This window comes from Nannobrachium achirus, assembly GCF_963921795.1.
Source record: "Nannobrachium achirus genome assembly, chromosome: 19".
Lineage (NCBI taxonomy): Eukaryota > Metazoa > Chordata > Actinopteri > Myctophiformes > Myctophidae > Nannobrachium > Nannobrachium achirus.
The window spans coordinates 7,469,252-7,483,074 of NC_137826.1; the positions used below are offsets into that span (position 1 = coordinate 7,469,252).

The window sequence follows — 13,823 nt, forward strand, 5'->3', positions numbered from 1 at the left end:
ATGGGTTTAGGTGGAGTCTGAAGAGGTGAATCTTCAGTCCACGGCGGAAGCTAGGGAGTGAATCTGTAGTTCTAAGTGCGACAGGGAGTTTATTCCACAGTTTGGGGGCCAGGAGAGCAAGTTGTCTAGGAAGAGTGGATGTTTGTCCTGGGGTTTTTAGCGAGGGTTCTGTCAGCATCCCTGTGTTGGCTGATCTGAGTGAACGGGTGGGGTTGTAGGGGTTGATCAGGTTTTGGAGGTATGGATGAGCCGTACCTTTGGCTGCTTTGAAGGTCAGCATCAGTGTTTTGTATTCAGTGTGGGCCGCAACCGGGAGCCAGTGGAGGGAGCGGAGAAGGGGGGAGACGTGAGAATTTTGGCTGGTTGAAAACACATGGATTAGCTATACAGCTTTGATGCTTACTGGTTTATATCGCGTGCCTGGAAAACAAACTTCCAAATCAGCCTTGAGTGTGATTGATTGATTGATTGATTGAATACTTTATATATTTTTTTTATTTCATTCCCCTTTTAATGCTAAACACTTTACTTTACACTTTACTTTACTAACCCTACTGTACAGTAAGGGGCGACTACTCAGCCATAAATAAAATGAGCTTCACACTGTGATTTAACAAGCCAAACAAAAATAGCTCTACAATGATTGCAATGATTGAACACACTGTGTTTGGCATTCAAAAATGGTCAAACATTACTGAATGCTGTACCACAACGTTATTCTTCACTTTTTACTGAGGATTTTAATGCGAATGTGCTCTGGTGGGTGGCAGTACTGTAGAGGTCTGTCAGTCAGTGTGAGGGACGGAATCATTAGAATAATAATACACTTTTAAATGTGACCAATCTCACTCCTCAAGCTTCTCTCTGATGCTACTCTCTCTCGCTCTCTCTCTCTCTCTCTCTCTCTCTCTCTCTCTCTCTGTGTGTGTGTGTGTGTGTGTGTGTGTGTGTGTGTGTGTGTGTGTGTGTGTGTGTGTGTGTGTGTGTGTGTGTGTGTGTGTGTGTGTGTGTGTGTGTGTGTGTGTGTGCGCGCGCCCATGCGCAATCCGCGCATGCGTGTGCATGTGTCCATTGTGCGTGTGCGTGAGTGAGTGTGAGATACTACTAGCAATATAGCAAAGGTCAACCGCACTGTTATCACTTGAACATGACCGGACTCAGGGACACAGTATAAGCAGTGTGTGTGTGTGTGTGTGTGTGTGTGTGTGTGTGTGTGTGTGTGTGTGTGTGTGTGTGTGTGTGTGTGTGTGTGTGTGTGTGTGTGTGTGTGTGTGTGTGTGTGTGTGTGTGTGTGTGTGTGAGAGAGAGTGTGTGTGCTCCCCTCCTCCATGCTCATACAGTCTCTGATAATTGCCCTGTTTAATTGGAGGCCTCTTAACGACCAGTGACTCGGACCACCCTATCAATTCCGTGTAAGCAAAAAGGTGTGTGTGTGTGTGTGTGTGTGTGTGTGTGTGTGTGTGTGTGTGTGTGTGTGTGTGTGTGTGTGTGTGTGTGTGTGTGTGTGGCTGGAGGGTCTTCTTGTAATGGCACTGATTACACCAGAGCTGGGGTCAGCAGAGCGAGCGTGTGGGGGTTCTGGAGGGCGTATCGCTGCTGTCTGGCAGAAACCTCGTATCTCCTCCTGGGATGGGGCGATATGAAAATGTCATATCACGATTATTGTGACAAAAGAAATGACGATATTATCGCGATATCCATTATCCTGGGGCGGAACATTTGCCAAAGAAATCTACAAGCTTGCGCTGCGTTGTGAGCTTGTAGATCGGCTATTTTTTGGCAAAGACATTTGATAGAGAGTGAAAAAAGACTGTATCAAGTACCGTTGTTTTCTGTTGAGATTGGCACATTTCACCCAGGTTTTTCCACTCACGTCACTTTGTCTGCTGACCTCACTCAGCAACGAAATAAACAGAAAATAAACTAAAATATAAAATAAAACGATTCACAGGAGGCAAGCAGTGATCACCCCATGATGTGCACTGCAATGTAGTTTCAAATGCACTACATTGCAGGCGCTTTTTGAGAGTGAAAAAATAAGAAGACATGCGTGACATTGTGTGATCTGGGCAGCTTGACCCAGGAAATGTGCCAAGCTCAATAGGGAACAACGGTACATATATTATAAGTACCTTTTACCAATTATAGAGGGTTTAAGACAAGTGGTAACGGATATGCAGCTCGGCAAATAAAAGGTGAATTGATCCCAGTGCATGATGGAGAAATGATTTCACGATAGATTAAATCTCTACGATACGATTATCGTGAGTGGTTTTTTTCATCACGATAAACGATAATATCGCTTATCCTTCCCATCCCTAATCTCCTCGTTTCACGATTCTATGTTTTTCTGTGAATGTAATGTCTTACTTCATCACACAAGAGTGTCACACACAAGTATAGTGAACATAGCAGAGCTACAAGCTCACAAAGGTGTTTTGAGCTTGTAGATCGGCTATTTTCACTATCTTAAAATATTTTTTTAATAATAATAAAAAAGGGATCGTTTCGGACATACAAGGTTTCCCGCTCGACAGCAACAATGTCGTCATGTCACTGTGCATTAAAGCTTCTCTTGAAAACGCTCTCACCGGCTATACGGATGAAACGACTGAAGATAAGAGAATTTGAAAATAGACGGGGATCTAAGGTGAACGCCACCTAATTTGATAATAATTAAAATAGGTATAGAAAACCCTGGGAATGAATCGCCTTGGAAAGTTCTTAGAGGAACTGTAGCCTAGAAGACACACATTTCAGCCTCATTAACACGGCACTTTGATGCCTTCCTTGCCTTTGGTTAGACAGGAATTTCTGTGTGCTTTATTGGAGTTTTGGAAAAGGTTAGTTGGAAAGATAACTTTAGTTGTACGAGCCGAGGTTGGTGCGCAGCAAAAGTAGCTGATCTATAAGCTTCTGCTGTGAGCTTGTTGGGGTTTGAATCCACTGTAGTGCATCTGGCTTTGTGGAGCATCTATTCGGACACAATTGGCCCGTGTTTGTCACTGCGGGTATTCCTACGGGCAGAGATGGGCACAAAATACAATAAAGTATTTGAAATACAAATTAAAACTACTATGTGAAATACTTACCAGGATATTGTCACCAGGATAGTATCTTGGTGACAGTACCCTGGTCAGTATTAGACTATATTTTTCAAATTTATTTTTTGCTCCTCACTGACAGGTGAGCCAGTGGGATAGAACAGCAGTGACAACACACAGAAATGTGTTTGGGGAGAAATTAATTGGCAATAACGACTAAATTGGGGAGAAACAAATGTGGTAAAAGAAGTGAGTTCAGTTTACTTTACTTTGGTGTTTCGGAAAAGGTTAGTTTGAAAGATAACTTTAGAAGTTTGCTTAAAACTCAGCCCTGAGGCGGTCTGGCCTCTCTTGGCGCTGAACCATTTACACAACCGATATTTCTTTTTGTTCAGACCCGGAGCTTCGCTTGCTATATGACAAGAGGAAGGTTTATCCGCCTAGGAGGAATACACTCCTCTACACAGCCAGGTTGAAGTGTCTTTATAACACGTGCTCTGGCCTAGCAGAGTACTGCTGTGGCTGTACAACTCTGCAGAGAACATTTAGTTTCTTAAGTGCCTTTGCTGGAGCGCGACCGAAATGTTGACAGGCGAGGAGAGGGGAGTGTTCGTTCGGGGGGCTCGAACTCCCACTTTGCAAGACGACTTATGTTGAGCCTTTTTTGTGTTTCGCGCGCACACAGTCTTTTGTGTGCTTGCGTGCGTGCGTGTGTGTTTGTGTGTGTGTGTGAGAGGTAGAGAGAGAGGGAGAGAGAGAGAGAGAGAGAGAGAGAGATAGAGAGAGAGAAAGAGATAATGTAAGAGACCCAGTGAGTCCAGGGGAGTCGCACCAAATTCTGGGCCCTGGGTTCAAGTATTCACTGTGGGCCCCCCATGAATGTTCTTCAAAGGGGGAGGGGGTTTAACCCATTTAGACTGGGAACGCATTATTACGCATTATTTTGTGCTTTAACTGTTGAAAAATAGCAGATATACAAGCTCACAGCGTGGCACAGAGTGCTGCGAGGCAAGCTTGTAGATCTGCTATTTTTGAAAAATCGTGATTTCTTTTTTCAAAAACCTATGTTTCTATGTCAGTGGTGCTCAAACTTTTTCACGTGAAGGACCCCCCCAAAAGGATTTGGCCACGGACCCCCATCTCAAAATATTTAGTTCCAGGGACCCCCCCCTCAGAAGCAAAATTTTAGTTACAAATGTTTGGACACATTTTCACGACCTTTCTAAAATAGCAGACCTACAAGCTTGCTGTGAGCTTGTAGATCTGCTATTTTTCCATAGCTAAAGTAATTAAGGCCACCTTGGGCCCTAGTAACTCAGTCCCACTCCCCCCCCCTTGTGACACCCCTGCCAGTGAAACCCAAAGAAAGCGAGCGTTTCGGAGCTCTCAGAGTTAAAGCTAGTCTTACGGTGTAGTACAGCGGCGGGGTTGAACAAGGTGGCGCGGTGTTAAAAGCGCTATGCTATGCTAGCGCTGTGAGGAGCGCCAGACAGTGCGAGGTCAACAGGGGTCACTGTGTCTGTCCTCGGCTGTGATATAGGCTGTCACCCGGGGGTCGCGGGGTCAGGGTAATTAGCCATGCGGAATCCACAGCCCCGCCGCTCTAACGAGACCCCAGCTCATTAACGCCTGCTTCCTTGCGCTCAGACCTGCCACTGGGGCCGCGCCGCGCTGTCACACCCACCCACGCACACACGTACACGCACGCGCATACCCACACACTCACCCTCGCGCGCCTACTGGATGTTCGTGTGCATACACTCTTTTTGCATGTACATATCGTCGTTGTCGGGTGGAAACCTTGTATGTCCAAAACCGTTTGTTTCGTATTTATCATTTTTAAAATGATTTAAACTAGTGAAAACAGACGATCTACAGGCACACAACGCCTCGCGGTGCGAGGCGTTGTGTGCTTGTAGATCTGCTGTTTTCACTACTTTCGTGCGACGGCCTTGTATGATGGAGCAGGGCTTTACTTTACGAAAAAAAACGTACAAATTTGAAACTTGGAGATACGAGGTTTCTGCCTGACAGGGAGGATATGCTATGTACACACACATTTTTTGGTGCAGCAACGAGGTATAGATCAGACATAACTCTAACTAAAACCCCAACAACTAACCTCTAAATGTCCAGTCCCAACATGAAACTTTCCCTAATTGTAAATCAAACTCTAAACATTGTTTTATCCATAAAAACCATAAAAATAAAACTCTTTCCTCCTAAATGTGAATTTCTCCAATCGTAATTTTGTGGGGGACATATGGGCCTCACCGGTATAGAAATACATACACATGCACGTACGCACGCGCACGTACTGTACACACACGCAGTCTGAGCTCTCAGTCTCCACTGCTTTGCACTAGGTGTCATGACACAAGGCTTGTCATCTTGGTGAACAGTTAACTGCGGCGGACCATTCGGGAATAGAGGCGACTTGGGAAAACTACAGAGCATTGAAGCGTATCGTACACAATAACCATCTCTAAACTATACGATATGGACTCACTTGGGGCTTGGCATTATGGACAGAATAATATATCACAATATGAGGTGTGGTTAAGGCGGTTAAGGTGCGTACCACATATAGGCTCTGATCCGGCTCAAATTCTGGAGGCTCAAACTCTATGAGTCTATGGGGAATATATGAGTTTCACATTCACAGATCGTGGAATTCTAAATGAGGGCAAAGGTAAATGTTTTTGTAAAGCTAATTTTGTGGGAGGAAAAGGTAAAACTTTACAGGTTTTATAGACCTTTAAGGGTCCATTTGGTTCATACGGATAGCTGGAATACTGCCTGCACAGGTGATTTTGTACAGGACAATTATTGGCCACAAGAAAGAAGCAACGATCCCCATGTACAGTATGTCCTGTCCTTAAATTTACAAAGGCGTAGTCTATCTGTGGATTTGCAATAATGCAATAATCCAGCCCCTCTTTGACTACAGAGTCCACGTATGGTATTGTGACGACCCACAAGCCCTGAAAACTAAGCTCCAAACAGCCCAAAACAAACTAATTAGGGTCCTGCTTAACCTTCCCTATCAGACTCACCTCACCACTACTCACCAGTTAAGAGTGGGGTGGCTCAGACTCTCAGAGTAGATAGTACAGCAACTTGCAATGGGCCTGGTGTACAAGATACACTACCCATGTACCTGGCAAAATACTTTATAAATGTTACAACACCAGAGACAGTGCCACAGATCATGTTCAACCCAAAGTCAACTCAAACAAAGGGTCAAACTCGTTCTTCTCTTATACAACCAAAATTTGGAACGCCCTACCGAAGGCCTTAAAGGAGTGTGGTTCCCTAGCATCCTTTAAAATCGCCCTGAAAAACCACTTACAGGCGGTAGCCATTCGCAACTGGCAATAACAAATCTAGCCCAGCCTCCCCTGACCCTTCTCTGAATTTACCTACTGTATATATTTTTGCACTGTTTATTTTATTTTTATTTACTTTTTCTTTTACTATATCTACTGCATAGTACTGTGTTCTATCCGTCTGTCATTCAATGTTATATGAAATACTTCAATGGTTTCCTATGGAAATCATTCTTTTCTAGTCTTTTCTAGGATCTCCTTTTAGTTGACCTTGTACCAGTGAACTGTACTGTCATGAAACTGTACCTTTTTCTATGCAAACTTCTAATAAAGTCTTCAATCAATCAATCAATCAATCAATCAATCAATCAATCAATCAAAAGACCCCCTTTAATATTGTGTTATTAAAACAAGAGATATTTTGGGTGCTGGGCCATGCAAGGCTGTGCTGGGCGTCTGTATGTGGAAAGTGGAAACGGAGTATTGCTGTAATAGTTGACCCTGTACCGTACATTTATTGAACAAAGGTGATTCTTCTGACATGAGGCCAGGAGCTTTCATTCACAGAAAGGGGCCATTTCGTTAGATTTGTTCATTCTCAGTTGAATTAACAAGGATGCTGTTACTGTACAGTAAAAATAAAATAACAACAACAACGCATTAATTGAAGTATTGCTTTGTTTTTCGCAACCTGTGTGTGCGCGTGCGTGTGTATGCGTCCGTGCATGTGTGTGTGTGTGTGTGGGTGTGCGGGCATGCGCGCGCGTACATATGTGCGCGTGTAGCGTACATATGTGCAGCGTTGCCCGTGCCAGCTGGCTCCCAAGGAAAACACAAGCTGGACGTGTTTGTCTGCGTGTGACAGCCATCTGCGGGGTCTGCTCCGCGCTCTCAACATATACGTACGAAACAATGACATATGGTCCACTCAGCTCACAAATGATTTGAGTGATTTCTAGGGCCGGGATCAGGGAGGGAGCCACGTGCGCGTCGGACCGTGAGGTCTGGGGGGGGGGGGGGGGGGGGGGGGGGGGCCTCCGTCGCCTAATTTCTGCTTTTCAAAATCAGAACGCAAGGCGGTGGAAAGACCAAAGCAGTGGTGGTTCTCAAAGTGGATTCCAGGGAATCTGTGGGTTCCTTTATGGGGGTCTAAATTGACCCATGCAAGTCTGTAACTCTGACAGTGTACAAATGGAACCAAATGAACCCTAACGGGTTCATTTGGTTCCATTTGTACACTGTCAGAGTTAAGGGGAGACCTTGAAATTTGAGAGTTTGAGAAACACTATAGACCAGGGGTCTTCAACAGGGGGTCCGGGACCCCTAGGGGGTCCTCAGAGTTGGTATACAGGGGGTCCTCCAAATCATTGAGTGATAGAAACTTTTTTTCTCCTTTTTTATATTAACCACTTGAACCATAGCGTTCATATTCTGAGAACTTTAGCCAAAAATAGCAGATCTACAGTTTGTACATCGGCTATTTTTGGCAAAGAGGTTTGGTGTAGAGGGGGAAAAAAGGGCAGACTAAGTACAGAGTGAAAGGTCAAGTTTATTAAGGATTTGACGGTTCAAGTGGTTAAATATCTGAAAACAAATTGACATGAATCCAAAATACACTGATGATCGTGTTGTCAAACGATGAAACTATATGGAATCTATGAAAAGGTTGTGGGGGTCCCTGCTTCATCTCTCTCTCAACTAAGGGGTCCTTGGCCTGAAAACGTTGAAGACCCCTGGTGTATAGACCAAAGCACCCAAACAGGGGTTCTCAAGATGGTGCTCCTGGGATTATGCAAAACCTTGAACAAAAGAGCAACTCGCGGAGTGGCCTTGGTGACATGGTGTTATTGTTTTTTTTTTTAATGCTTTTATATGTGCTCACACAAGCCCTGTGTTTTCTCCCCTCGCCAGGTTCTTCCTCAAGTTCTTCCTCAAGTGCAACCAGAACTGTCTAAAGAACGCTGGGAACCCCCGGGACATGAGGAGGTTCCAGGTAATTAGAGTTTTTTTTTTTTTCAAAAGTGAAGGTTGCACGCATCCAGCTAGTTCGCCGACGCTGCATGGACACAATACATTTTAAAGTGGAAAAAAGTCCACATGCAAATATTTGCTCCGACAAACTGATTGATTGATTGATTGATTGATTGATTGATTGAATAATTTATTAGAAGTTTGCTTAAGGCCCTCTTACATCTAACGACTTTGTAAAGATTTCTCAATCGTAATAAAATCGGGGCTATTTGCGGCGCGCTCCCGTGACTCAGTCGTTACTCAATCGTTAAATGTGAGGTAGTGGTCCGACTCGATTTTTACCCCGATTTGAGACCCAGATTATGTTAAGAGAATATCAAACTGGTTTAATATTTTCACAAATCGGGGCTGAGTGAATGAATACAATGACGTAGCCTATAGCCTACAACCAAAACAGAACAAGCCAAAAGCCAAGCCATTCATTCCCCAAAAGACGCTGCCTGAGCTGCCAGCCTGGTCGTTGTTGGTGCGGCTAGCCGGCTACTACGACAGCCCTTTATTAGTTATTTCTCCGCGTTTCCATTATTCCAAACATTCAACGTCGTTGATAATAGTTGATGTGCGCCGGCTGAGACGATAAAACTAGAGAGGAGAGGCACAGAGCTGAGCTGGGGCTGAGGGAGGGAGGCGGAGCTCGGTGTGTGCGTGCATGTGTGCGTGCGTGTGTGCACATGTGGAAAAAGTAATCAAGTAAAAGTATCAATACTGCAATACTGTGATGCGACGCGCTGTGACTGAGCTTGTAGATCGGCTATTTTCATTTATGGTTAGCCTAATGCTTTATAATAATATTATAATGTATTTAGGAACACAAGGCTATATAATAGGCATATTTCAGCAAATAAAAGGGAATCTTGAACCAGTCTTTACAAAATCTTTAGAGGCATACACATCTAACAACTGAAATCTTTGAAAAATCATCCTACAGTCTTTGGGGAGTCCTTTTCAAATCTTATAGTGTGAGGGGTAGTCTTTAAGAAATCTTTCCTAAATCTGTCCACAATCTTACCAAAGTTGTTAGGTGTAAGGCTAGCTTTAGGAAAAGTACAGTTTCATCAGTACAAATCACTGGTACAAAGGTCAACTAAAAGGTGATCCTAGTAAGCTTTTCGGCTTATTTACACTGGAAACACTTCATGTATCTCATATAACATTGAAAGACAGACGGATAGAACACAGTACTTTGCATAGGGAATTGTCAGCAACAAAAGACACCCCTGAGGAAGGCCAAATAGTTTGGCCGAAAAACGTTGTACTCGATGTACCGAAACTGTCTGTGCTAAATGCAGACTTTGTTCTTTTTGCGTTCCTGTGCCTCTTTCTTTACTCACCAGTGGATTCAACACAAAACATCGTGCCTTTTTGCACCACACAGAAGAGAGAGATAGAGTGTTTGTGTGCGTGTGTGTGTGCGTGCGCGCGCACACACACATGCTGAATGAACATGGGAAGCTTGCTTGTTAGGGCATACAAAGTGCTCACAAACAGCACTGTGCACGAGAGGAGAGGTGATGGAGGAGAGACAGAATGGATGTTTCAGAGTAAATCCAGCGTTAAAGTGAAGGAGAAGTTATCGTCACTGTCAGGCAGAAACCTCGTATCTCCAACTTTCAGATTTGTATGTTTTTTTTTTTCATAAAACAGAGCCCTGCTTCATTACACAAGACTGTCGCACAAGACTGGTGAAAATAGTAGATCTACAAGCACACAACAAGCAGTTGTGTGCTTGTAGATCAGCTATTTTCACTGTTTTAAGTTTTTAAAATGATAAACACAAAACGGACGGTTTTGGACATACAAGGTTTCCACCCAACAACAACGATATGTAGAAAGAGAGAGGCTAATGGAGTGAGAGAGAGAACGGAGCAGATGTAAAAAGAATGGGGAGAGAAGAGAAGAATGGGAAACGAGAGAGGTGGAGAAAGAGAGAGCGCAAAAGTGGAAAAGTGGACAAAACAAGAGAAAGCAACTGATCTACCAGGCAAGCTGCTAGAGGTTTCTGCCTGACAGCATCGTGTTGTGAACTTGTAGATCTGCTATTCTGGCAGAATGTTCCAGGGTTCGTTCATGAATCATGCAGACTCACAACAGCGCATTTTACTGAAATGAAGTGTGTGCGTGCATGTGTACGTGTGTGCACCTATGTGTGCACGTATGTGTGTGTGTGTGGCGAGGAGTGGAATGGTCCCCGGCTTTTGGCCTTAAAGGAGTAATTCACCCCCAACATGACTTTTTTTCTGTTGATTACAAATCCAAAAAATATTATTGAACTCAAGTCTTCATGGCATGAGTAATCAATAGAGAAAAGCCATTTTGGGGGTGAACTACTCCTTTAATGAGGTACTGTAATAGGCTCTAAGCACAACAGCCATACTGGAAAGAAATTGGGCCTCTTTGTTACTTCCTTCAGATTCCTACAGAGGTTACTAATGATTCTAATGAAGGCTCTGTTTCATTTTGTTTAGCAAAGTGGTTCTCAAGGTCCTTTTAATTTCAAGGATCCTCATAACTCTTGAGAGTGTACGAATGGCCCCTTACACCTGCAAGGGGCCATTTGGAACGCCCTCAAGAAACCATGAGGGTGCCTGGACCCCACTTTGTTTCTAGTGAGCCAACATGCACAATATCAGCACCCTGACTCTGTCTGACCAGAATGGAACAACAGAATCTTAATTAGTATTAGTACTATAGACCTGTGAAGAAGAGGCTCAATTTCTTTCCAACATGGTACATGTGTTACGTTAACAACACACAGATAGTAATCAGATAGGAACATGAGCATATAACACATTGACAACCAGTCAACTGAGACAATAAGAAGCGCACGTGAGTGCATGAGATGAGCAGTAGAAGAAAAAAAGAAACATACTGTTCGATACTGAACTATAACAAAGTAAGGAAAAATAGGAACAGATATGTCAGAAATACAAGGGAAATAATGTAATTCAAAATAACACAATAAGGACGAGGGACAGAAACATGCAAATACAGAACCAGCCTAAAGCAAACACATGAAATCAATCATCCTCGTTTAACCCAAGGGAAGTGGGTGCACCGATCCAAAATGCTTCCTGTTGATTTAGTTGTATTTAAGTCGGTCCCCGTGCAACTCTGGTAAGACATGTGATGTGTTCAATATGCCTGTGATGTAAAACTGACAGACCCTCTGCCTTAGGCCAGTGGTTCTCAACCTTTTCAGGCCGTGGCCCCCAAAATAATCATATTTTAACTGGGGACCCCCCCACCCTGACGAGCACTAAGACTTGAGGCATTACATTTTGTATAACACGGTTCTATTGTGAAAATAGCAGACCTGTGAGCATTACACAATTTCTGCCTCTAATATTTGACAATTTGGCCAATGTTTAATTTGTCATTTTAGAGGTATTAAAAAGTCCTTAAATTGCCACTTTAGTAGTGCAGATACCCTCTATAGTCTATACACTTTAAACTTTATGTTGGTTTGTTTACTGTTGACTGAGAAAACAATCTTGCACATTAAGTTAATCATCTGGGGACCGCCCTGGGGGTCCCTGCCCACAGGTTGAGGACCACTGCCTTAGGCAACATTTGGTTCTATTATAATAGAACCAAACACACAGGTACAGGTCATTTATTCAACCGTTTGAACCCATCCATATCCTGGGGTAACGTTAACAAAAAAATTGCAGATCTACAAGCTCACAATGCGTTGCGCTGCACACTCACAATGTGTTGCGTTGCAGCATTGCACAACAGTTGTAGATCTGCTATTTGTGGTGAAGTAATTTGGTGTGTAGACGGTGTAGAGGTCTAGAGTATTTTTTTTAAATTAACACTCATAATTTTACGGCGTCCACTTATCAGTGTATGTGTGTGTGTGTGGGCGTGCGTGAGTGGCGCGCACGTGCATTATCTGTCCGCTAGTTCGATAGTTCCTGATGAGTCCGGCCCTTTAATTACCTCCCAGCGAAACAGGGCTGTCTGTTTTTTGGTTCCACTACAATAGAACTGCACAATTAGAGCCGGAGATACTGTCATGTACACACACACACATACACACTCACTCCTCTCTGCCGCACACACACACACGCACTAACACACGCGTGCACACGCACGGACCCGTATGCGCACGCACACACGTGCGGCAGTAATAAATCTATCAGTATCTGGTGGGCGCCTCGTATCTGCACTCAGACTCAAGTGGTTTCTTCCTGATTGTGTTGTGGTGTTGGCGATAAGAGAACAAAGACTGCTCTGCTCTCATTCACCACCTCTCTGCTCACTCACACACACACACACACATGCGTGCACGCACGTACACATGCACGCACACACACGCGCGAGGAGTGGAATGCTCCCCGCCTTTTGGCCTTAAACTACATGCAGAATAGACCCAAATTTAGAGTGAACATTTTGAACTAAAAACTTTGCTTCTGTGGGTCCCTGGAACAAAATATTTTGAGATGGGGGTCTGTGGCCAAATACATACTTTGGGGGTCCTTGACATGACAAAGTTTGAGAACCACTGATATAGGCCGATTCTACAAATGTCTTCTAAATGTTTTCTGAAAAAACTTGCTATATCAATGATTCTGCACCATTTATTTGAGTTACAAATATTCACTCTAAATTTGGGTATATTTTGCATCTAGCTTAACTCAACCTCTGCCAAAAAAATACCCCTTTGTACCCCTTCCCTGCCATGCCCGAGGAACCCGAAGATGTAATAAGCTTTAATTAAAAAGAAATAATTTATCGAAGCGGAACCAAAATAGGCCGGAACTAATGCTCCGTGATCGGTTTCTACACGGACACATTATTGAGCGGACCAGTTAACATTGAGGCCGTGAACCGGAAGCGGATGGTCCGTCGTCTATTTTGGCCCGTTAGCTTTCTGTGTAAACTCCGCGGCTTACAGACGGAGAACTTATTGATCAATTGGAAAAATTTAAAAGGATTTGAGAAGCTGATGGAAATACGCGAACACACGATGCATAGCAGTGTCCGATCACACGATGGGAACTGGATGAGCGCCCGCGTTAACAGGTAGGAGAAGCCAGCAGTGAAAGACATTGAAAAATCTTCGGGCTCCTCGGCCGTAAACTACGAATGAGTTAATAAGGGTCTCTTTCTTTAATGGGTCTGTATGTTTGTTAGTCTAGTTCTCACCCTGACATGTTCTTTTTTAATTCCTCATTCCTGTTGAACATAGTAACATAGCACCTTCAGTATACTTTATATACCAGGGGTGTCCAAAGTGCGGCCTGCGGCTTCATTCCTAAATTGTATTATAAACGGCCCTCCAGCTTCGTCAAACAAGAATATTTCCCCAGAGTATATACTGTCAGGATTCCTTGCTGCCTGTCGTCTCACTCTGAAGGGGTCAAACAAAGGCTATTTCATTGAATTTTTTGAGAAATAAGGAGTATTTGTGTTT

General features: G+C 43.7%; 1 pseudogene across 1 annotated transcript in view; it reads left to right on the plus strand.

Moving 5' to 3' along the window:
* Positions 1-13,823, plus strand: part of LOC308304333 (transcription factor COE1-like) — a 173,138-nt pseudogene that overhangs the window by 101,622 nt on the left and 57,693 nt on the right. The window contains exon 7 of the transcript in view: positions 8,285-8,366. The product of the transcript in view is annotated as a transcription factor COE1-like (transcript). The remainder of the gene's footprint in view (positions 1-8,284; positions 8,367-13,823) is intronic.